This window comes from Chiloscyllium punctatum, chromosome 31, assembly GCF_047496795.1.
Source record: "Chiloscyllium punctatum isolate Juve2018m chromosome 31, sChiPun1.3, whole genome shotgun sequence".
NCBI lineage: Eukaryota > Metazoa > Chordata > Chondrichthyes > Orectolobiformes > Hemiscylliidae > Chiloscyllium > Chiloscyllium punctatum.
In genome coordinates, this window is record NC_092769.1 from 29,752,610 (window position 1) to 29,779,125 (window position 26,516).

The following is a 26,516-nucleotide window of genomic DNA, read 5'->3' on the forward strand; positions in this document are numbered from 1 at the left end:
TGTCAGTGATGCAGACATCCCATGAAAGGTAGAGGGAAAAAATGCCTCTAGAGATCAGAAACAAAAGGAACGAATAAGTGCCAGAGAAACTGAACAGATTTGGCAGCGTCAGGTCGAGAGAAAAATAGAAGTGAAGTTTTGCGTCCAATCACCATACATCAGAACCGAATGCAGCTGGGAAATAGTGTGTTTGATGTTGATGACAGGGATGGCAGTTGTGAAAGGGAGAAGGAGTGAGTTGAATAGATAGAGAAAGAGAGAGGTAGAGAGAAAGAAACAAACAGAGGGACTGTTGATGATTAGCTGGAGTGGAAATAATAGTCCAGACTAATCTTATTTATTTTTCTCCTGTTCCCATATTACTGAAATGCATGCCTATGTGAGGTGTACCTCCATGTCCCAGTTTGAAGTGAGCTATGTCCCTTTGTCTCTCTTCCTTGAGTGTCATCATCTTCTTTTATTCAGTAATGGGATGTTGGGCCAGTAATTAATTCCTTTCCTGATTGTCCTTGAGAAGGTGTTGGGGAGCCGCCTCCCTGACCCACTGCAGCCTGTGAGCTGTAAGTAGTCAGTGTTGTGGTCAGCCTGGTTTCATTTATTTGAAAATTTTAGTGAGTGATATAACGGAGCGGCTGGCATGGCCATTTCAAACTACAACTGTGTGTTAACCACAGTGCTGTGGTCTGGAGTCACATGTAAGTCCGACCGGGTGAAGACAGTGGATTTCCTTCTCTGAAGTGCATTTGTGTTCCAGGCAGGACAAACACAATAGTTTCATTAGATTCTCCATTCCTGATATTTTATTGAATGCAAATTCCAACATTTGCCGTGGTGGGATTCGAAACCGGGGTCTCGGTTATCACCTGAGTCTCTGGGTTATTATTCCAGAGAAAATACAGCTAGGCCATCACCTCCGCAGAATCTGCAACCATCTCCAATGGCAGGGGTGGTGTTGTTGTTGGCGTGGCTGTGCTTAAAGCATAGCGTTTTTCAAGGCAACAAAATGATTTGGCAAAAAATACGATCCTTCCCAGTTTGTATTTATGCGAAGGTGAGATGATGGCAAGTGTTCTTGGTGAAAAGGAGGTGGATGTCCTTGGTCATGAGACACTGATAGAATTCATACGGAGCAGTAGGTAATCAGCCCAGTAAATGTATAGTGTCCTTCATTGCAAAATGGTGGAAGTATAAGTATGAAGACACCTTACTGAATTTGTAAAGTGTTATTGAAACAGTACTTGGGACGCTGTGAACAGATTTTCTCTCCTTTATGAGGAATGATCTCCTTGCCATAATGAGACAGAATACAGTCAATGCGCCAGAGTAATCCCTGCGTTGAAGGTACCACAAGGAGAGTGTGAAGGAAACGAGTGCTTAATCTGTAATGCGAAAAAAGAATAAAATGTGATTGCAATAAAACTTGAGCGTTATGGACCAATATTCATTATTTTCAAAACTAAGCATGGATACCGTTAAATATTCCGTGTTTCCCGCAATTTATGTTTTCTCATTTGGACAAATATATGATAGGGAATGTTAAGAAGGACATGGGCCAAGTACAGGAAAATGGAGATAGCATGGATGGACATTTTAGTCTGAATGGTCCAGTTTGGGCTAAAGGGCACCTTGAACTCTATGACTCTGTGATAGCTTAGATGTCCCTGTGGAGCCCCCATGTTGTTGAGAGACAGCTCCAGGCTCTGACCAAACTCTCTCCGTGTCAACGCACGGTTGTAGTGAGACCCTGCACTGAGCATCATGTTGTTCACAAACTTGTCAGCAGCCACATTCTGACAGGGTTGGTCATTCTCAAACGCTTCTGACATCCATACAGAAGACTAGCCTTGTCTTCTCGGAGATGGAAGATGCCTCCTTGAGATGTGTCACAAACCATCCGGTGTGCCTCCTTACCATCAGCAAACCATGTTAATGTAACACGTGTGAAACATTAGCAAAGGAGCCAGGAGGCACAACATGGAGCAATCTGTCTGTGCAGCCTCTGCTTCATTAGTTTGAAGTGTTGCAGCATCAATTACATCCTCCTATTTCAGTGTAACAGTTTGGACGGGCTGAATGGCTTCTTCTGTTCATTTGTCAATGTCTCGGGTGGCTGAATGTCCTCTTCCTCGTTCCAGGGAAGAGGTCCATTATTGGGTGACCGGTGGCAGCTGCTTACCTGCGTGTTGTGCTGACTAGATTCCTTATCTTCCTGTGTAACATTAAACAAACAAGAGGCTGGAAGAAACAGCAAGTCAGGCCGCATCAGGAGGGAGAGAAGTCAACATTTCAAATATACCCGTTCTTCAGGACTGCGAGTGGGGGTAGGGGGAACTGCAGATAAAGAGGGAAGGGAGTGGTTGGGGTGGGGAGAGGAGCAGGATGGTGAGGTAGGAGTTAGGTGGACACAAGTGGTGGGTGCAACCTGGTTGGTCGATGGGAGGGATGAATCCGGTTGGGAGCTAGAAGGTGCAATGGAAGGGAGAAGGCGGGACTGGAAAGGGAGTAGGTCCATGGTTGGAAAGGTTATTCCAAATTGGAGAACCCAATGTTGAGTCCTCCAGGTTGTAGGCTAACCAGGCAGAAGGCAAGATGTTGTTCATCCAATTTGCGGTCTGACTCACTGTGGCAACATAGGAGGCCAAGGAGGTCATGTTGGAAAGGAATTGGGAAGGGGAATTGAAATGGGTGGTGCCTGGGAGTTCAGGTCGGCCGCTGTGGGCCCTGTCTTGATGCTCGGCGAAATGAGCCCTTAGTTTACGTTGCTCTCCCCGATGGAGAGAAGACCACATCAGGTGCACCTGATGCAGTAATCTAGGTTGAAGGAGAGGCATGTGACCTATGATTAACATGGAAGGACTGTTTGGGGCCTTGGATGAGATGAGGGAGGTGGTGTTCCAGCAGGTGATGCATTTTTTTCATCTGCAGGGTCAGTTGCCAGTGAGGATTGGCGGGTTTGGCGGGGAGTGTGGGACGAACCAAAATTAGTGAAGTGATTGGTCCTTGTGGAAGATGTGTCAGGTGATGGGATCCAACCTCGTTAACTGTATCTGGTGCTACTGATGTGGTCTTCTCTATATCAGGGAGACCAAATGTAAACTAAATGGAATGCTTTGCTGAGCATCTCAGCTGGGCCTGTAAGGGCAGATTTGACCTCCCAATCACCTCCAATTTCAATTCCCCCTCCCACTCCATTTCCGACATGGTCATCCTTGACCTCCTCCATTGCCACAACGAACCAAAGCACATCTGGAGGAACATTGAATATTCCACCGGTGCAGCCTAAAGCCCGGGAGACTCAACATTGAGTTTTCCAATTTCTAATAACCTCCCTTCCAATACCCCGACTCCCTTGCCAGCCTCTCCTCCTTCCTTTCCTCTGATCAACCCATCTTCCAGCTGTCAACTGGATTCATTCCTCCCATTGACCAACCCGGTGGTACCCTCTACCTGTGTTTCCCACTTCACCACACCGCCTCCTCCTACTCTTGCACCTCGACTATTTATCTGTACACACCGTTACCCCCACCCCAGTCATGAAGAAAGCTTATGCCCAAGGAGTGGACTTCTTCTCCTGATGCTGCCTGGCCTATTGCGTTCTTCCAGTCTCCTGCATTCCAACATTTGTAGTTTTTTTAAAACTCTTCTTGTGCAATAGCTAAGAGATAGTAAATGGGCTGTGCCTCTTCTTATCCAATAGCTTCAATGGGCTGAATGGTGTTCTCACATTTCAGTGACACCAGCTTGAGATACAGAATGAGCTGCTCTTTTTTAGTTCTTTGGAAATGTTCAGGGTCCAGTAGTACTGTTATATTAATGTTACCTAGACGTTAACAGCATGAGCTTGAATGTTGACCAGGTTTTGATGCTTTATGCGATATTTTCTGAGCATCCTCACTTCTGATTTAATGATGGAGGGTAAGACGTTGATGAACCAGCTGAAGATGTTTGTGCCGAGGAAGCTACCTTGAAGATCACCAACATAGATATCTAGGGACTGAGAGGATTGATCTGCACCAGCCACATGGTGTCCTGAATGGCCCAACCACTTGCTAGTTTACAACTGATTCCCATTAGGTTCAATGTTATTCAGTTTCCTTGACACATTCCTCAGTCACGCCCTGCCGTGATGTCAGGGCCAGTCACTCTGATACTGTGCTCATATATTTTGTTCATGTCAAAGGTCAAGGTAGATCCGTGGGGACTGTTTCCTTCTCTCAGAGGGTAGTGACTATTCTGGCCTCTCTATCTCAGACAGCTACATCTCTGAAATGTTTGGGGAGCAGAATGGTGTTAATGGATCTTGACACATCAGGGAGTTAGGGCTACAAAGAATTGGGCAGAGAAGAGAAATTAATGCCGGGAGAGATCAGCCCTGACCTTATTGAAGGCTTTACAGGCTATATAGCCTGGTGTTATTCCAGTGTACCGCATAGGCCAGTCATTTTGTTGCCTCTTCCATTTCCTGTGTTATTGACTTCAAGTAGCTGAATAGCCTGATCATGTTGCTGCATGATCCAGAATGGGTCTAGTTCTATTGCCTTGAGGGCTGATTGGCCTCCTCCTGTAACTGTATATCATACTCCAGGGGCTGAAAAGCCTCATCCTGTTCTGGTGTAACTGAAATCCATATAGTCCAGATCTACCACCCTTGGAGAAAGTGAACACTGCAGATGCTGGAGATCAGAGTTGCAAAGTGTGGCACTGGAAATGCCTAGCTGGTCAGGCAGCATTCAAGAAGCAGGAGTATCGAAACCTTGGACATTCCTGATGATAGGCATATGCCAAAACATCGATTTTCCTTCCCCTCCAATGCTGCCTGATCTGCTCTTCTTGTCGGGCACCTCACATTTGGACGTCTACTGGCCCGCCCTAGTCAACCTTCCTGGTCATGTCATCAAAGAAAATTAACAAATTCTTCAGGCATGAACCTCCACTCAAAAAGCCATGCTTACTATTCCTAATCAAACCGTTTTCCGAATGCATGTACATCTTATCCTTCAGAATCTTCTCAAGTAATTTACCTACCACAGATGTTAAGCTGACTGGTCTGTATTTCCCATGCTTTATTTTTTCAGTCCTTCTTGATTAAGTGCACATTTGCTATCCTTCAGTCTTCTGGGATCTCACCTGTGGTAACTGATGATCAAAATTATCAGCCACGGCCCCCGCAAATTCTTCTCTGGCCCCTTTCAGTGTTCTTGGATATATCTGGTAAGGACCATGAGATTTCTCCAACTTCAAAGATTCTAGTACATCAATTACCTCCTCTATTGTGATAAAGACTGTCCCTAAGATATCACCACTAATTTCCCCAAATTCCCATATATTCATATCTTTCTCCACTGTAAATATAGAGGAGAGATATTTGTTGAGGACATCGCCTATCTCTTATGGTACTACACATGCATGTCCACTTTGGTCTTTGAGGGGTCTTATTCTCTCTTTAGTTAATGATTTTCCTTTAATATACTTAAAGTGCCTCTTTTGATTCACCCTGATCTTCTCAGTCAAGGTTATCTCATACCCCCTTTTCGCACTCCTAATTTCCTTCTTCAGTAAACTCCGATATCCACTGTACACCTCCAGGGATTTCCGTGATCCAAGCTGCCTCTACCTGAGCCACGCCTCCACAATTTGTTTGGTCAAAGCCTAAACATTTCTTGTTATCCAGTGTTCCTCATTCCTGTCAACGTTCCTTTCATCCTCACAGGAACATATAGATCTTAAGCTCCCGCTTGCTGGAGGTCCCTTTGCTTGCAAACAGACTACTCTGATCAACTCCTGCAAACGCCTGTCTGAGTCTATCAAAATTAACCTTGCCCCAATTTAGAACTTGAATCTATGGACCAATTTCTTCCCTCTCCATAACTTTTTGCAAATTAACAGAACTATGGTCACTGGTCCCAAAGTGCACATCTACTGTCACCTCACTCACCTATCCTGATATATTTCGTAAGAGTATGACAAATATTGCCCCTTCCCGATTAGGACCCTCTATATACTGCTGGAGGAAACTTTCCTGACACATCCCATCAAATCCCTTAATGCTCTGGCAGTTCCAGTCTGTGTTATAAAAATTAAAACCCCTATTATGACAACCCGAATGTTCCCTGCAAGTCTCCCCAAACTCGCTAGATAGTTTTGTTACTGTAATTCCTGTTGACAGTTTGGGGGCCTATATTACAACCCCAATAAAGTCACCATCCGCTTCTTATTTCTTAGTTCCACCCACAAAGCTTTCTACACCCCTTGATTAGAAATGCTACTCCCCTCCCACTTTCCACCATCTCTGTCCCTCCTAATGCATTTATCCGTTTACATTAAAGGTCAGTCCTACCCATCCCTCAGCCATGTTTCTGTAATAGCTAGACTATCCAGTGCCAAGTATCTATCCACACCCTGAATTCATTGGCCTTACCTGTCAGCTCTTTCACATTGAAATAAATGCAATTTAATCTACAGGCATTCCTTGCTCCCTATCGTGTTCCAGCCTGGTCTGTCTCCTCAACGTACTATTTCTGAATACTGTATTTCCTTCCAGCCTCACACTTGCCTCCCTGATCTCGAGGGTCCCACCTCCTGCCAATCTCGTTTAAACACTCCCTTGTAGCACGAGCAAAACTGGCTGCCAAGATATTGGTCCCCCGTCCAGTGCATGTGCCACCAGTCCCTCTTGAACAGGTCAACTCTGTCACAGAAAAGCTCCTAATGATCAAAAAATATGAATCCCACACCCTGCACCAATTCTTTCGTCACATACGTATCCGCCATATCTTCCTGTTCTTACCCACACTAGCTCATGACAATGGAAGTCATCAGGTGACTGTCAAGGTCTTGTTTTCTAACTTTTCTTCGAGCTCTCAGTAATCACTCTGAAGGACCACATTCCTATGTCTACCTGTGTCATTTGTGCCAACGTGCACAATGACTTCTAACAGTTCACACCACCCCCCACGCCCCCCAACTCCAGCAGACACTCAGAGACATCCTGGACACTGACAACTGAGAAGCAACACACCATCCTGGTTTGCCGTTTGAGGCCACAGAATCTCTCATTTCTAAGACCCTGTTTACCTTTGTCCTTTCCCATTGCTCCCCAGACCCAGTCGTAATGCAACTAAACTGGCTACTGCTGCTTTCCCCTAAACGGTCATTTCCTAACACCCATTTCCCAACACCACAAAGTCAGTATCAAAAATGGTATACTTGTTTTCGAGAGGAATGCCACAGGGGATTCCTGCACTCTCTGCCTACTCCCTTCCCCATTCCTGGTTGTCGTCCAGCTACTCTCTGCCTGGAACATGACAGGAAGCAAGGAACACCTGTTGGATTAAATTGCGTTTATTTAAATGCAACACGGCTGACAGGTAACGATGACGAACTCATGAATTAGATCTTTACATGGGACTGGGATATGACAGTCTTTAAAGAAACACGGCTAAGGGAGGGACTTTGGTGTGACCACCTCACTAAAGCTCTTACCTCTGAAGTGCTCTGTATCTGGATGATCCGGAGAACAGCCAACTCCAGATCCTGAACACTGTCTCCCAGGAACTGCAGCTGGTTGCACTGCCCACACGTGTAGTCATCAGGGACAGTGGAAATCTCCCTGAGCTCCACATCCCGCAGGTGGAACGTGCAACTGCCCTAACTGCCATCTCAACTGTTGTCAAACTAGCATTAAACAGACCTTACGTGAGCTTACCTGTACCTTTTGCTGAGCCTATGCTCACCAAAGCCTCTGGAACCAAAGCATTACTACCTATTCTGCCACTAACAGCACGTCAATAGACCACTCCACATTTAGTTTTGGTTAAGACAGGAGGGAAACACTGCAGTGATGCATTGTTTGGGACTTAAGCACCCCTTGACACCAGACCCATACTTGGACTTGGAGAGTGTCTTGCTGAGGTTTTCTTTCTCGTCGTGGTGACTGCGCAGATGCAATGATTCACCCTGACAGCCAATCATCGTTGTCGCAGTCCTCTGATCTTTTCTGTCTATTAATACTGCATTTGTGAATTCCTTGAATCTATTGATTGCTTTCCAAACTGTGTCTCATTCTGGAGGGAGAGATGCTGGTGTTCCAGTGAATACAGGCCTATTTGAAAAGGTTTACCATTAGTCATATGAGCGATATAATGCCCATCCGCTCGCTGACTCTATTTTTCCTTTCAATTAGGGTACATTTATTCTGATAACCTTCAATTCCATTTTCCAGCATTTTCCCTGTAACCCTTGTTTAAAACTCTGTCCATCTCAGCCTTGAACATATTTAGTGATCATTCCTCAACAGCTATCTCAATTTTCTACAATTGTTTCCCTCCCACTGATGTGAGACTTGGTGGTCTTTAATCCCATGGCTTTTTTTCTAGCACTCTGTGTGGAAGTTAAACCTACATTAGGTGTTATCATGTTCGATAATACCAACTTTGTGGCCAGAGGCAAAACTAAAAAAAAAAGAAACACAACGGTTAAGAACCTGTAATCTCCTCCCTCATCTTCCACATCAGTCTAAGATACAGTTCATCCGGATCAAGGGATTTGGACACATTTTATCATACACCAACTTCCAATTCTTCCTCAGCTTCTGTGTCAATTTGCTCAAGGTCACACATTCAGGAACAGACATTGAATACAGTAACTGCTCCTCCAAATTGAAGACCAATATGTAATTGGTCTTTGACATATTCTCTGGCTCGATGCACAGGTTGCCTCCTCGGATCCTAATACTCCCTATTCTTTCTCTAGTTATCCCTCTTACCCTTAATAAACCGATAAAATGTCTTTGGAGTCTTGAAAATACTGCCCACTAATATTTTTATCACCGCTGCACCCCCACCCTCTTTTTGCTCTTTTACTTACTTTCTTGAGTTTAGACCTTCACGTTCTCTCCTCTTCTGGGACCTCCATTGACCTGCTCCCTTTATGCCTGTTTTAAGCTTCTCTTTCATTATTAATTCCATTCTGAATATGTGTAGATATCCCAGGCTCTCCGGGCTGGTTTTCCTACATTTCATCTTTGGTGTAACATGTTGTGGTGACACTCTCATCAATTCCATTGTGAGCATGTGATCCCCCCCCGCCCCCACCTATACGCTGTTCTGTTACAGTTTCACCCAGAAGTAACTGTACTGTGGCCAGATCCTGTCTTTCTCTTGGTAAGATCTGCCTCCATCATCCAAATTACTTTTAATTTTCAAACCTTTTTCTTTTGGTCTTTTCCTTAACAAGCTAAAAATGCTTGAGTCACGGTCACTGGTCCTGCAATGCTCTCCCAAACCTGCCTGGCACCTGACTGGCTTCGCTCCCCACAGTCACGCCTATGCACTGCCCCGCCCATCGTTGTATCTGCTCCATGTTGATATAAGAGTCTCTCTGGAATAAATGTCAAGTCATCTTCCCCTCTTTAAAAAAAAATACTGTCCTAATGAATATTTGGAATTGAAATGTCTAAATATAATAATCCTGTTATTTTATTAACACACCTCAGTGAATTGGTTATATATCTGCTGCTGTATTTTCTTTTATCTGAGAGTCGGTAATATATCCCCCGCAGTGCATTTGTCATCGTTTTGATCCTAACCTCAACCCACAAAGCGTCATTTGAATACCCTTCCAAGATATGATGCTAGCTAAATGCAGTCATTGACTCCATAATTAATAAGGCAACGCCACCTTCTCTTTTACCCTTCTCCTGTGCTGTCCATAGTTCTTATACCACAGAATATTGAGTTGTCAGCCCTGACCACCCTCAAACACATCTCTGTGATGGCAAAAATGTCACACTGCAAAAATGTCATCTCATTCCCTTATCACACCTGTCGGTCCGATAATATTCCCAACATTAAGGTAAAGGACATCCAGCCTGGAATATAGCACACGGAATACTCTGTACCTCGCAGTTCTTCAGTCATTTACTGTTTGTTATCAAACTGCCTTTCCATGAACTAAAACTGTAACTCTGGGACTGAATGAATAATTGTTGAATTGTAATTTCTTTTTTAATTTATGTGTTAATCAAATGCAACGTTCCAGAACTGAACAGTCAGCTCCAATTACCTTACTTTGCTTCGTGTGCAGAGGGGTCAGCCCTCAGTAATGGAAAAAGTGAGGACTGCAGATGCTGGAGATCAGAGTCGAAAAGTATGGTGCTGGTAAAGCTCAGCGAGTCAGGCAGCATCCGAGGAGCAGGAGAGTGAAAACTTTGAGCACAGTCCCTTCATCAGGAAGACATTGGTGCATTCACATTTTTTCCATTCCATGGGAAATTTGGAAAGTTACTTGCTCAGGAGGGCAGCACTGTATATAGCCCTGAAATGGAAAGCAGTCAATCAGTTGTTTGGACAGGGGGTAGACAAAGTAAGGTGAGTACAGACTGATTGAAGTACAAACATAAGGATAGATAAGTCCCCTGGACCAGGCAGGATGCACCCGAGGTTACCAGAGGAAGTGAGGGAAGAGATTGCTGCGCCTTTGGAGATGATCCTTGCATCCCCACTGTCCACTGAAGTGTTGCCTGATGATTGGAGGGTGGCAAAAGTTATTCCCTTGTTCAAGAAAGGCAATAGGGATAATCCTGCAAAATACTGGCCATTCTGTCTTACTTCTGTATTGGGAAAGGTATTGGAGAGGATTCTGAGAAACAGAATTTATGATTACTTGGAAAGTGATAGTTTGATTACAGATAGTCAGCATGGCGTTTTGAGGGACAATCATGCCTCAAGGAACTTATTGAATTCTTTCAGGATGGGATCAACCACATTGATGAAGGTAGAGCAGTGGATGTGATGTACATGGATTTTAGCAAGGTGGTTGATAAAGTTCCCATAAGATCGGCCCATTCAGAAAGTAAGGAGGCATGGGGTACAAGGAAACGGAAACCTGTGTGTGTGGATACAAATTGTCTGACCTGTAGAAGACTGATGGTGGTAGAACATGGAAAGGATTCATCCTGGAGGTTGGTGACCAGTAGATAGCGTTCTTCAGGAATCGGTTCTGGGTCTGCTGTTCTTTGTGATTTTTACAAATGACTTGGATGATAAAGTGAAAGGGTGCTTTAGTAAGTTTTACAATGTAATAAAGATGTTAGAGGTATGGATATTGTTAAGGGCTGTCTTAGGTTGTAATTGGACATTGACAGGATTAGCTGGTAAATGGAAGATGGAGTTCAACTTGGATAAGTGTAAAGCGATTCATTTTTTAAGGTCGAATTCGAATGCAGCATACAGGTTTGAAGGCAGGATTATTGGTAGACTGGAGGACCATAGGGATCGTGTGGTCCATATCATAGGATGCTCAATGTTGTCACCCAAGCTGATAAGGTTGTTAAGATGTCTGGTGTTTTCATTAGCCAGGGATTGCGTTTAAGAGCCGCAAGGTTACGCTGCAGCGCCAAGAATCTCATTTGGGACTACACGTGGAATATTGTATTCAGTTCTAGTCGCCTCATTACTGAAAGATGTTGAGACTTCGGAGAGGGTGCCGGGGAGATTTACCAGGATGCTTCCGAGACTGGATGGCATGTCTTACAAAGAAGCGTTGAGGGAGCTAGGGCTTTCCTCCTTGGAGCAATAAAGAATGGGAGTTGACTTCATAGACGTGTATAAGATGATGAGAGATATAGGCAGAGTTCATAGCCAGAGACTTTTTCGCAGGGTGGAAATGGCTATCTCGAGCCGGCATAAGTTTAGTATGATTAGAAGAAGGTTTGAGGAGATGTCAGAGGTAGGTTCTTTAAACAGAGAGTGGTGGGTGCTTGGAATGCACTGCCAGCAGCGTTAGTGGAGTCAGCTGCATAACGGATATTTAAGTGACTATTGGATAGACACATGAATGATAGTACAATGAAGGGTATATCAGTTAGTCTGAACTTCGAGTAGGATAAACGTTCGGCAGGACAAGAAGGCTTGAAGGGTTTGCACTAAGCTGTACTGTTCTGTGTTTTATGTTTCACCCAGCCTCTGGATTCTTTTCAATTGTTGAATGTGTGAGGGAGTGATCTGAGTGAGATTAGGAAGCTGGGGAGGGGCGTTAGCCCAAAACTTCCAGTTATGTTGTTCATTGTTCCATTCACCTGACTGCCAGTGCAATATGTGACGTGTCCTACACCAGACAGGCTCCGCCAAGTTCAGTTATTAACGTAATTCTTGACTTGTCATTTGCTGCTGTTTTCTTCAGATACAATCTGTTGGGTGACCCATGTATTAGTCAGATGTTAGCTATGTTTCGTGAATTGCGCAAAAATAAGACGTCAACTATCATTATTCGACTGAACTATAATCTCTGAAAAGAATTAGGCTGATTCTATATTTATGGAACAAAACTATAAACTCCTGTCAAGATTTTCTAACACAGAAATAAAGAATGTACATTTTATTTTGTATCAAACAAACAACATGGATGTAACTCTTTTGGTGATCAGAATTACACACACAATGTCAGGATTCAAAACAATGCATTGTCACTCCAACATTTTGAAATTGGTTGGCTTCTGAGTGATTACATGTTCAGGGTGAGCTAACGATTGAATAATCAAATAGAATTAGCATTCTTATATATTTATATATCTCAATCAGTTCAATTTCTCACTAAAATGTACAAGCTTCAGCTATTTGTCAGCGAATTAAAAATGGCTATAGTTCAAAATGCTCTGTGAATATTAAACTAACTAAATGATTTGTGCTATCAAATTTTAGTGAACGACAATTTGAAAACGTTTAACTTTTAGAAAGAATGTCATTTAATTTGAAATGCAGACAGTGAACAAAAACGATGAGCATATTATCGTGTAAGTGAAAAGTCAAACCTTTTCAAAGAGATTTGTGCCAAAGCAATGACAGATTTGTTTTCGTAATTGGAATTCAACATTTCAAATATTCATATTCTGAGTAATAATTAGATTATTTAATGAAGCTGACCTTGCAGTAGTTGCATTTTAAATGCTTATGCTGCACTAAATAATCAGATATTCGTGAGTATTTACAATGGGAAATAATCGGATCCTGACTTTTATTTGCATCAGACACATGATAGAGTGCAAAACCTTAAAGTACAGGAGGAGGCCATTGGCCACTGTGTGTGCATCAGTTCCAGGAATGTCTCCCAAGCCCCTCCCATTTGCCAGCCCTATCTCTGCAGCCTGTTAAATTCATATTTCCAAATGCATATCCAGTTCTATTTTTTAATGTTCATCCACAACTCTCCCAGGCAGTTCCATTCCAAATCCTAACAACTCTCTCAATAAAGAAGTGTTTCCTTATCTCATTCCTGGCTCTTTTGCTGACAAGCTTGAAATTAGAACTCCTTGATGCTGTAATGCCAACTAACGGAAACAGAGTATTCCTGTTTTACTCTACAAAGTTTTTTCATACTTTTGAGCACTGCAATAAGTTCACATATTTGTCTGTTCTGCTCAAGCAAAAATAATCCTTGCAAGAACTGTTACAAGCACTACATCGGAAAAACAGTCAGAAAACTAGCCACCTGGATACATGAACAACAACTGGCCAGAAGAAAAAGACATGACCCACTATCACTGGTATCCTTACTTATAGATGAGGAAGTACACGATTTAGACTGGGTCTGCATATCCATCCAGGACAAGCCAAACAGAGACACGCACGAGAATTCCTAGAAAAATAGCATTCCAACCTGAACTCTATCAACAAACATATCGATTTTGATTCCATCGAACACTCTCTGACAAAAAGAACTGGACATAAAATCACCAATACTGGAAATTACATCACTGACTCAAGGAAACCTAAACACATAAATAGCAAATGGGACATAATACCAGCACTTCACCGAAGGCTCACTGATTATGTTCCCTAGTACAGTGATGAACCATCTGAAAATGAACTCTCCAACTCAGCGAGCAAACTGACATCCAGAAGAAGCACAATTTCTCTCATCCTCCCTTTAACTAAATACTTCATTCCACTTGTCATTCCGATTATTTTAAGGTTATTTGCATTCTTTTGCAAAGTAATATAGTGTCTTTCTGTGTGTGTTTGAATGTGTGTGTGTATATGATAGAGAGAGAGAGACAGCGAGCGAGAAAGAGAAAGAATAATCCTCTGTAATCCCTGGATTACTCCCCGTGCCATGTGGAAAAGAGAGAAGGATGAGGAAGACACTAAAGCTTAACATGTTGTTAAAAATCTAGTTCAGGGGTGAGAGTTCCAGATTGTTGTATCATTGGGATCTCTTCCAGGACAGGTGGGGACCTGTACAAAAAAGACAGATTGTATCTTAACTGTACAAGCACCATCATCCTTGTGGGGATGTTTTCTAGTACAAGTCAGATGGATTTGAATAAACCAGGAGAGTGAGAACCAAAGCAGAATATCACGAAGTGAGCAGAAGGTTAGGTGAATAGGACATCAGGCACGGCCAGTCTAATGACCATGCCGAGAGAAGGAATCAAATCAGTGAGTTGGGAGTTGGAATAAATTATAGAGAGGAGGCGCAGGTTTTTCAGAGATTAACAAGTAAGGATGGAGAGTGTGGGGGATGTGAGGGAGTGAGGTGTGTGGGATCAGGGAGACAGTGCACAAGAAAATGTTAAATGGGAAAGAGGTTGGGCTGGGAAATTCCACGATAAACAACTGGCAGCAAAATACAGGAAAACTTGCTGCTTGTAAAAGTGAATACCTGGGAAAGAATTTATTATGCTTCAGATAAAGAACACCCTTATTGCTAGAGGTCTGTATTATAATGGAGGAAAAGCTGTCTTCATATTATGGCTGTAGCTTTACTAATGGTTGCATATAGCTCGAATAGTGTCAGTGTTGTTGTTGGACAGCATCCACTGAGAATATGAATTCCACTGGATGGTCCCAGAGATGGCTGGGCTGCCTTTGGTTGAGTGAGTGCTGAAGATGCATGAGATGATGGTGGTTTGTAATATAGCCACTTACTGAGTACAGTCAAAGGAACAAAGCAGCAACTGCCATTGTTAATTGTTTCAGAATATATCAGAGTGTTCATGGCTGCCACTGCAAAGAATCATGCAATGAAAAACAGGCCTATCACGTCTGTGCCAGCAAGTGCATATCCAAAGACATTTTAACCGTTTGTGAGGTTACCTGCCTCAACCACCCATCGAGACAAAGCATTCCAGATTCATACCATCCTCTCAGTTCGAAACACATTCCACAAATCCTCTCTCAATCCCCTGACATTCACTTTAAAAGTGTGTCTCTTTGTTTTTGATCCTTTGACGAAGGAAAACAGCTGCTGTCTGTTCATCCCCTCCATACCCCATTTGCTCTTGTACACCTGTACCATATTCCCTCCTTAACTTTCCTTGCTGCAAAGAAAAAAGGAGCAAATTTAGCCCTCCTCTTTCATACTTACTTTTGAGTACTCACTTGTCTTGTTACTTCTGACTTGCATCTTCCCAAATTATCGGTGTTAAGTTTCATCAGGCCATTGATCTGGCTATCTGAATAATCTGTTTCTGTCCTCCTGTAGCCTAACACTTCCCTCCTGACTGTGATCCACCCCGCCCATCTTTGTGTCATCTATAACATTGATCATCATTCCACTGCTCCCCACCTCCACATTCTCACAATCGTCATTTCTGAATATCACAAACAACCAGTGATTTCCTTCCTGTTCGCCAGATGTTATTTAGATGATGATTGGTCAATTACAGTCTCTTGCTTTTCCTATTTTGGTGAATTTATGAGTGATGTAGTTAACGCATTTTATGAGGGATCCACAATTAACATTTTCGACACAGAGTTGAATTCACCTTTTACACTCCGCCCCTCTGCATGTTTTGTTTATAAACATTGTAAATAATTTAGGATAAACTAGGATTTGGCATTTTGCGGTAGAACATTAGCATTTTGTGTGGCACTGTTCTTTGTAACATTCCCTGCAATAGCCAGAGCTGAAGAAATTTTTCATCTGCAGGATGGACATGCACTCATTCATTGTTTGTTTTAATCAGCGAGTGTGATGAGGATAAATATTCAAATAAATTCTATATTATGGGCAAACTGCAGAAGATCAAATCATATTCTCATATCCACCTTGAATTGGAAGCAAATATTTTCTGTAAAAATAAAATCAAAAATATTGAAACACCACCGTAGGGGAGAAAGAAACATATCGTCTGTACTTGATGGAGACATAGAAATATATAGTACATGTACAACCTGAACAAGAATCAAGTGATAGAAGAGAAAATACAAGAAATCCTTTCTTAATTTTGAATGGAAACCAGATCCCGATTTTCTTGTACAGTGATGTTTTCTCATCCAATCTCACTTCCTCAAAAGCAAGCTTTTCCCTGTCACTAAAACTTCATCTGCCTTTCTTCCTCCTCTGTCCTACTCTTTTCTTACAGTCCTACTTCTCTTGCACTACCCCTTCTGCTGCTACATTCTCTTCCACTGATGATCTCCCTTCACACTCTTCTTCTGCCACTCCCCTGTAAGTTACACCAATTCCCCAGTTACTCCCACTTTCTCTGGCTATTCCTTCCCCATTTTGCTTTCCAACTGGGATGATGGGAGCTGCTGGCTTCTGGGCTGCTATTGAGCATCAGTGAATGATGAGATTGAGATGATCAATGTCCAATAGGAACTGACAATAGTTGTTTCTGTCACTGTCTGATGCACCGTAAACAGGGTGGTTTTGTTCCCCATGGTACAGAGTGGAGTGTCTTTCTGTCTCTCGGTCACATCGCTTAACCAAACAGCCTCATCACAAATAGGACAAACCTCTCCTCACAGTCAGAAATCCATGCATCAGTTTTACCTTAAACGTTGTGAGTAGAGTGAGCACATTGTTCTAACAGGCTGTGTACTGGCCTTTTATTCTTTATTCATTTAACTGATCTTCCAATATCAGTTGAGGTGAGATCAGAGTAACTTGCATTGCATTAAAGTAGTATTTGACTCCTGTGACATCAGAGATCCTGAGTAAACTGTGGTCACTGGGAATCGCAGGAAATTTTGCGCTGGTAATTTCCTCACTAAACAATAACATCTTCCCCAGAGCTATTGGGAATGCCAAATAAACTCTGCCCTTGCTAGTGCCTTCCAAAACCATTGATAATTTTTTCTTGTTAATAACATCAAGACTTATTATATTTTAAAGTTTGGTCTAAAGTCTCCGAAAAAAATAAGACCTTGCTGCTTGAGTGTCACTCCATTGAAATAAGGATGTTACAATAAGTATACCTTCCCAATTATAGTCAATCATTTACTTTCTGAGGTCTGATCGTGCGATATCAGTACCACTGAGATCAACGTTTTCTCCGTCCAGCAGAATCGCATTATATTGTCTAAAGACTGCACCACTCTACAATTCTAATTTATTCACCGGCTCATTCGTCATGCTAAACAGATGCACTGGTCACACAATTTGCAACAAGGTAGAGATGCCCTTGACCCTCTGGAACCTTCCTCCCCTCTCATACCTGCCCACTGACTCCATGCCCTCCCCCAGCTCCACCTCCTATCGTTTATTCACCGTCCCTCCTTAACTTCCACTCTCTGATGCTGAATGTTCTGTACTCAGCAAATATCTGAACATTACCTCTCTGTGCCCCTACTTTAAGGAATTTTAGGCATGACATTTAGTTGAGCTCTTCCGCTGCGTTCGCCTCAGTGCCCATTTCTTTCAGCAATATTCCTCTCCCTGTTCCAAATACGCCGTTACCCAGCTCCAACACTCTCCCTCCACCTGGACTCCTCCCTCTGGCCTTTACCTGAACGAAATCAGTTCGTTGATAAATCTCAACTTGACATTGGTTGTCGTAATTTCTCTGCACTTGCCTCACTAAATCCATACTATCAATGTCCGAACAGCCTATACTCCATGTGCTTAGGTCCAACTCTGACTGTGTTAGTCAGCCTGTGCTGACAAGGGTGGTGCTGCTATAGTCTGGTGGACTGACCTCGACATTGCAAAGGTTGAACGCCCACTCTCAGGTACTGCCTTTAATCTCCCCCTAGACCATGACCCTACCATGGCACATCAGGCAATTGTATCAACTATGATAACTGACCACATTTCATTGGAGATTTCTGCCCCACTCGCCCCACGCCCCTAACTGACCCGGGTTGATAATCCTCTGATAGCAGAGCTCGCTTCTATCTCCTCTCAAAAGTTCACAAACAGAACAGCCCAGGCAGACCCATTGCTTCAGCCTACTCCTGCTACACGGCGGAAGTGTACGGATACACACTTGGGCCTCAGTTATGCCTGTTTCTTCTTGGGGGACATCGACCATTCCCTGTTCCAGTTCTACTCCAGCACCCATCCACAAATCTTCGTCCGATACATAGATGATATCATCGCTGCTGCATCTCTCTCTTGTGCGGAATTGGAAAAGTTCACCGATTTCACTTGGAATTTGAAACTCTCCATCACTTTCACCTGGTCGATCTCTGGCTCCTTACTTCCTTTCCTCAACATTTTTGCTTCCATTTCTGGGGATAGCCAGGCAACTGATATCCAGTATTAACCCACTGACTCCCACAGGTTCCTGGAGTATTCATCCTCACACCTGGTTTCCTGCATAGAGTCAATTCCATTCCCCCAGTTCCTCCGTCTCCACCGCATTGCTTCTGCTGATACTAAATTCAATAAGGAAGCCTTTCAAATGTCCACCTTGTTCCTCAATCAAGGGATTCCCCATCACTGTTGTCAACAGGGTCCTCAACTGAGTCTGATCCATCTCCTGCACTTCTAGCCTGCCCCTCCCCTACCCTCTCGCAACGGAGTTTCCCTTGCACTTGCCTACTATCCCAGCCGCATTCACATGCAGAGGATCATCAGCCCACATTTCCCCCACCTCCAGCGAGATTCCCCACCTGCACATATTCACCTCTCCTCCCTTGTCCACCTTCTAGAGGGATTATTCCCTCCAGGATACACTGGTCTACTCTTCATTCACTCCCACCACAGGTCCACCTCACTTTCCCCTGCCGGAGGTATGACACATTCCCATTTAGATTAGATTACTTACAGTGTGGAAACAGGCCCTTCGGCCAATCAAGTCCACACCACCCCGCCGAAGCTATCTACATCTACATCTACATCCACATCTATATCTACCCTAACACTACGGGCAATTTAGCATGGCCAATTCACCTGACCTGCACATCATTGGACTGTGGGAGGAAACCGGAGCACCCGGAGGAAACCCACGCAGACACGGGGAGAACGTGCAAACTCCACACAGTCAGTCGCCTGAGGTGGGAATTGAACCCGGGTCTCTGGTGCTGTGAGGCAGCAGTGCTAGCCACTGTGCCACCGTGCCGCCCATTTACCTCCCTCCTCATCAGTATCAAAGGGCCCAACTGTACCTTCGAGGTGAAGCAGCACCTTACCAACATTTCCCACAATCCAGTCTACCTCATGCGCTGCTCACAATGTGGTCTCCTCTACATTGGGGAAATCAAGGGTAGACTGGGTGACCGCTTCACAGAACATCCAAGTTGGACCGCTGCAGATGACTCTGAGCTTTCAGTTGCCTGCCAGTTTAACAGCCCATCCTGTTCCCTGACCAATATCGCTGTGTCAGGCTTGCTGCAGTGTTCCAGGCAAATTCAACGCAAGCTAAAAGAACTACACCTCATTTTCCATGTGCGGACTCTGCAGTCCTTTAGACTCAAAATCAAGTTCAATAATTTTTGGGCCTGAAATCCCCAAAGTCCGAGCCCCCTATCCATACACCAGGCCGAGTTGTCACATAGCCTTCCATTACTCACACCCTATTGTTAGCTACTAACAGTCTCCATTAAGAGCTATCCAGTCTCTTCTGCATATAAACCAACATTTTCCGTGTTACTATCAGTTCTGAGGAAGGGGCACTGGACCTGAAACGTTAACTCTGATTTCTTTGCACAGATGATGCCAGACCTGCTGAGCGTTTACAGCAACTTCAGTTTTGTTTCAACATTTTCATCGCAAGGTCTCACAATGCAATACGTCATCGATATTTAGAGCCCTGTCAAACATAGGAACTTTGTAATTTCTCACTTAAAATCAATAACAAATTACTCGAGATTCAACTAAGATAACAGCTTTGCTGCTATCATTCAGATCAGACACTTTGTCACAGTTCAGAAAGAAGAAAGAAATCAAAAGAGCTGGAGGGAAACTCAGTAAATCTGGCAACATCTGAACAGAGATGCAAAAAATTAAGCTTTGATTCTAATAGGACTTTTCAGAACAGTGTCACATCATATTACATATGTTAATTCTGCTGCTCTCTGCAGACACATCTCACGTTTTTTGTTTATCCAGCATTTTCTGTTTGCATTTCATGTTTCCATTATCACATTATTGCATGTTTCTTGACAGGTCTACATGTTGACCTTGGTAATGTTTGGACAATGTGGTACTTTCATGTTTCTATTACTGTTGGTGTGTCTGTGATACCTGAATTACAGCCGAAATCTGTCTCTTCTTTAAGATCGAAAGTAAAAAGAAAATCTCAACATCTTGTAAATCTCAGGAAATCTATTTTGTTTGACAATACATTTTAGAGGCAGCTGAACTTCATGAAATAATAGCAATAGATTTTTGATGATGGAACACTTGTGTCCTTCATTGAACAAGCTTGTCTCCCCAATCTCCAAAAGCTTTCAATGCATAACATAGAATTATTACAGCAAAGGTGGTGAAAACTCAGCCCATTGTCTTTTCCAGTTTGGAATGAGCGATATTTCTACTGTCATTCTCTTGTATTGTCACCACACCCCTGTACATTTTGTTATTAGCATCTGCTTTTAATTGTAAGCATCCTGCCAGATATGAACAACATGATCAATCTCAAACAAAAACAGACGTTGGAGGGAAAGCTCAGCAGGTCTGGCTGTATCTGTGAAGAGAAATCAATGTTAATGCTTCAGATGCGGTGACCCTACTCAATCTGTATTCCCAATGATTAAATGGTGTGTATATAAAATATAGTTCACTTTGTCACATTTAAAATTATCCTGTTCAGTTCACATTGTCATTGAGCATTACATATCCCAAGCGTTGGCTCGTTCCTTGTTGTGAACTATATTTAATTCTATCTGACGTTAAGAGAGATGATGACTGGGGAATATCATTGTACTCCCCATGCAGTCTCCACAGCCACTATCCCCATTCCGCCCTATCTACGAGGTAAATCTGACTCATTAATTCATAAGTCTTAATGAATAAGTTCACTTTTGGTTTTCGGCTGAGGGGAAAAAAGGTGAAAAATGATTGCTTTACAGCAAATAAAACTGCATAAAGATGTTTGTCAATTTGTATAAATTAGTTACTGAAGCATATTCTATATGGAAGGTCCAACGTTTCTTTATTAGAGCAGTGAGAGGACCATTCAGAGAAGTCCACACTTCCTGTCTAAGTTCAGGGCAATTGTGCCCAGTGACAGTCTGCTAGCTGGGGTTTGTTCCCGTGAAGGAGAGATAAGCACAGTAACAACATCCTGACTGTGTTTCTTTATTTTGTGGAGGGGCAGAGATTCCGGGTATGATGGCAGAACTAAATAAAAATGATAAGAATTGGAATAAAAGTGAATTTCACGAAAAACAACTATAAAACCACATTTTGTCTGAACATTTTCCTGTTTCACTGATGACCTTCGGTAAAGAAATCTAATGTTACTACCCGTTCTGGGTTAAGTGTGACTACAGACCCATATCAATGTGCTTGACTTTCTATTGGCTTGTGTAATGTCGTCAGAGTCAGGACAATTAGTGATGATTAACAAATGTTGCCCTGGGCAGAGATGCCGACTTCCCATGGAATAACAAATTTGAAGGTTAAACAAATTTGAAAGATGCTGGAGATCTGCAATCGCATAAATAATGCAACGAAAAGATCAGAAAGTGCTGGAAAGCTTTTCTGAACTGAAAGCAGCTGGAAAATAGTGTGAACAATGCTCGTGACAGGGAAGTCTGCTTTGAAGGGCAGGAGGAGTGAGTTGAATCGATAGAGAAAGAGAGAGATAGAAGACAAAGAGCAAACAAAGGGAATGATGATCAGCTGGGATGGAAATAAAATGTGAGAATCACCTCATTTATTTTTAACTTTTCAAATCTTCCTGAATATCACGCCCATGCTGCTACACGTGTCCCCCGCTTTTAAAAAATTCGCATTTTGCCATTTCCCTTTCCGAAAAACCTCCATTACGTCCTGTTTTCACTAATCAAAAGAAATCCGAAGAGGATTTTCACTTTTAACAAGAAAAGTAAATTTTCCCCACATAAATTAATGATACCTCACTTTATGCCATATCAGCTATTTAAAGGCTTTGTAGGAACACTCTACTTTCAGATACCGAGGGAAATCTCTATCTATCTAAGATCATGTTTAAAGCAATTTGATCCCACCTGTCTGTGTTCCCTGAGTGTCGTCATGTTCTTATATTTATTAATGGGATATAGGTATCGCTGGGTGGGCCAGTATTAGTTCACTGTTTTGATCGCCCTTGAGAAGACCTTGAGCCTCACAGGGCACTTACACAGAGTGAGGCACACAAGGTGACAGCAACACAGGAGCAGTGCGATTCAAGATCGAATTTAGCAAGATTAATATTATTTGAAAAGTTAGAGATTTCAATTCGTCAGTCTAATTACGGTAGGGAAGAAGGTGTTCCTGAGCATACTGGTTCATGTTTTCAAGTCTCTGTATCTCCTCCCTTTTGGAAGAGGTTGTGGGAGATCATTACCAGTTTGGGAGAGATATTTGATGTTGCCAGACTTTCGCTGACAATGGGAAGGATAAATGGATGGAAGGTTGTCCTCCATGATTGTATGGGCTGTGCACAAAACCGTCTGTAGTTTCTTATGGTCCTGGGAAGAGCAGTTACCGTCACACTATTATGCACGTGAATAGAATGCTTTCAGTTGCCAGTATGCAGAGCACTGGGAGAAGGCAGTTCCAAAATATTTAGATGTAACAATTGGTTGTTAAATGGATATCTACATTCTGGTTGCTGTTTTGACAACGATTGAAATTTAACCAATAAATTTAAATTATGTTTAAGATACCAAAACATAATTGAATTTATTGTATTGCCAACATCCAAGCAAAGAGCCATCACATGCTTCAAAAGAATAGAGAAGCCATCACCATCACAACGAGAGAGAAAGAGATGGACATGTAGAAGGAGAGAGAGAACACAGCGAGGCAAACAGAAGGACAGTCAGTAAAACAGAGAAAGGAAACAAAACAAGAAACAAACATTCACAAGAACAGGGAGAAGGGGAGATAGTAAGTTATGGGAAAGAAACAGAAGACAGATAAAGGAAAATACTAGGAAACAGACAGTGTGAGAGAAATAGTGAGATACAAAGCACACAGGGAGTGGGGATGGGGTCACAGTGTGCTGGGGGTGGTGAATGGGAAGTTCTGGGGCTGTGGACCAGAGACAGGTGGAAGTGAGCACTGTAGTAACTGGGGGAAGGGAAGTGAGGATTTACTTTGACCTTTACCAAGAAATGCAGACAAAGCATAGTAAACAATGATGTACAGAACAATGGCTATAAAATATGTTTGAGAGCCATGCAGGTTACGATGCACAGGGCGTGTGCGAGGCGAGATCAGCAGGAACAAGATCAGCATTATCTGAGATTAGGGAGTCCACTCATCAGTCTAATAACAGTCAGGAAGAAGCTGTTCCTGAACCAGCTGCTCAGTGTTTTCAAGCTTCCGTACCTTTTAGTCTGAGGGAAGAGGTTGGAGGAGACCATTACTGGGGTCTGATGGGTCATTGCTAATCTTATAACAAAGAACATTCCAGCACAGAAACTGGCCATTCGGTGGTCCGAGCCTGCGCCGATCCAAATCCTCTATCTAAACCTGTCGCCTATTTTCTAAGGATCTCTATCCCTTTGTTCCCAGCCCATTCATGTATCTTTCCAGAAACATCTTAAAATAAACCACTGGTCACAGTTCTCCATTTTGAGAAACTCCCTCCCCTTACTATTCTCTGCCTCCTGTTGCCCAGCCAGTTCTTTATCCACTAGCTCGCGCACCATGTGACTTCACTTTCGACATACCCTGACCATGGGGAAATATACCAAACGCCTTCCTGAAGTCCACGTACATGACATCTACAGTGCCTCCTTCATCAATCAACTTTGTCACTTCCTCAAAGAAATCTATTGATTTGGTAAGACATGACCTTTTCTGCACAAAACCGTGTTGCCTATCACTGATAAGACTATTTTCATTCAAATAAGAATAATTCCAATCTCTGGACCCTGTGTTTGTGGAGTTATTTTACCATCTCCCCGTGTCTGCATTGGGAGAATTAACTCGTTTCTCTCTTCACAGTATGTTTCTATGTTTGTTTCAGGTTTCTGCCATCTGCAGTATATTTTCTTGTATTTGATGGAGAATTGCTGCAAATATGACGGGTTTATTGTAAAAGTGGCACTGGTGCTCGGGGTCCCCGAGTACATGGGAATCTTGCCCAGTTACTGATGTGAGTGCATGTCTCTGATTACCTACTCCGTCTCTCTCGAGCCCTGAGTCCATCCATTATTGCATGCAGCCTTTCACCGAGCCATTCCGGGGTTCCCCACACCCCATCGCCTGGCACTGGATGCTCCCTACGCAAGGGGCGCAAAAAGGCACTGGGCACTTTCTGACACGCTAGGGATTTGGGGTAAAGCCCCAGCCATTAAAAGGAACAGAATAGCTAAAATCCAATTGAACAGAAAAGCAGAGTAAACAGGCTGAATGACAGCCATCTGTTGTGACATGTTCAGGACTTTTGGACTAATTTCTGTTTATCCACGTCCATCTACAAACATATACTCCATATGTATACCTTGTCACACAGGTTTGGTGAAGGTGATAGATATCAGATCCTATGGTCATTGCGACTGATTCGTTGGGCTCCACTTTCATAGTTAATGAGATCACACTAAGTTTTTATTGTCAAGTCTATCCATTTCAAAGTAAAGATCGTGCCGGAGTTATGCTGAAAGGATTTTTGAATGTTGAAGAGACTAGATTATGCCACGTGCCAGTGAAGTTAGGAATAGGAAGGCAGTATAGCTAAAAACATGGCCAAAGAGCTGGTAGGGTAGGCAGCACTTGCAATATGTGGATCATTGGGAATCCCGGATCAATAGGATATAAACAAGAAGGACTGGATGCATCTGAACTGGCAGCAATCTCCGATATGTGGGTCATTGGGACTCCTGGGTCAGTATGGAATACACAAGAAGGACGGGATGGACGTGAACTGGCAGCAATCTCCTGGCAGGCAGGTTAGCTATTGTTACTCAGGAGGGTTTAAACTAGTGTGGTGGGGGGGGGGGGGTAGGGGGGGAGCCAGAGCAGTACGTCCACAAGCACAGTGACTGAAGAGTAGTTGGAGACTAATCCCAGTACAGCTAAGACCAACAACAAACTGGCAGAGGGGAGTGAACACAATGGGACTGGCAGTCGGAAGTATGCTGATTTTAATGTGAGCAGTATGACAGGCAGGACAGATGAGCTTGGAGCTTGGAGTTTGAATGAGTATATATAACTATGATATAACTATTACAGAGATTTGGTTGAGAGAGGGATCAGAAAACTGTCAATCCAATGGGTCCAGAGAGAATTGAAGAATGTGCATTGAGAGGCTGGAGATTGTTGTTTGAAGCATAATAATTATCCAGCAGTTTATTGGAATTGGACAGTGTGTGATGAAATGTACAGATAGAAGGGACAATGGAGGAAACAGAAATTGTCTGTTTGCAATATTTTCTCCTTTACTGTCAGTCTTTTCTAATCTCCTATTACCAGAGAATAGACGAGGAGAATTTACATCAGGGAAACTCAAACCAAATATCAGGTCAGGATCTGATGGAGTTGGGCTGAAGTGTATTTATTTCAATGGAAGAATTATTATGGTTAAGACCGATGAACTGACAGCCTGAATCCGTGCATGTGACTATGATGTTGCAGCTTTACAGAGACTTGGTTGAGAGAGGGAAAGGACTGGCCATTTAACATTCCAGGGTTTCATTGTTTTATGCGAGATGGAGAGAAAGATAAAAGAGGTGGACGAGGTGTTTTAATAATCGGGAGAATGCTACATCTGTACTTGAAGAGGACATACAGGAGGGACTATCCACTGCAGCAATATGGTTAAAGCTCAAAAATAAGATGGCTGCAAGCACTGCGTTGCTATAATCCCCCACAACAGCCACGGAGGGATTGAGGAACAGATATTTACGTCGATTAAGGGAAGGTGTATTAAAAACAGAGTGGTCATAGTGAGTGACTTTAAGATCCCCAATAATGACTGGGAGTCCCTTGGAGCAAGAGGCTTAGACGGGGCAGAATTTATTAACTGCAGCAGTATTTGGATTGTCCAACCAGAGGAAGAACCATACTGGATCTCGTATTGGCTAATGATCCTGGCCAGGTCACTAACCTTTCAGTGGGACATAATTTTAGAAACAGTGGTCACAGCTCCTTCAGATTTAAGATAGTTACGAACATGGATAAGTCAGGACCTTGTGTTAAGCTACTGAATTGGC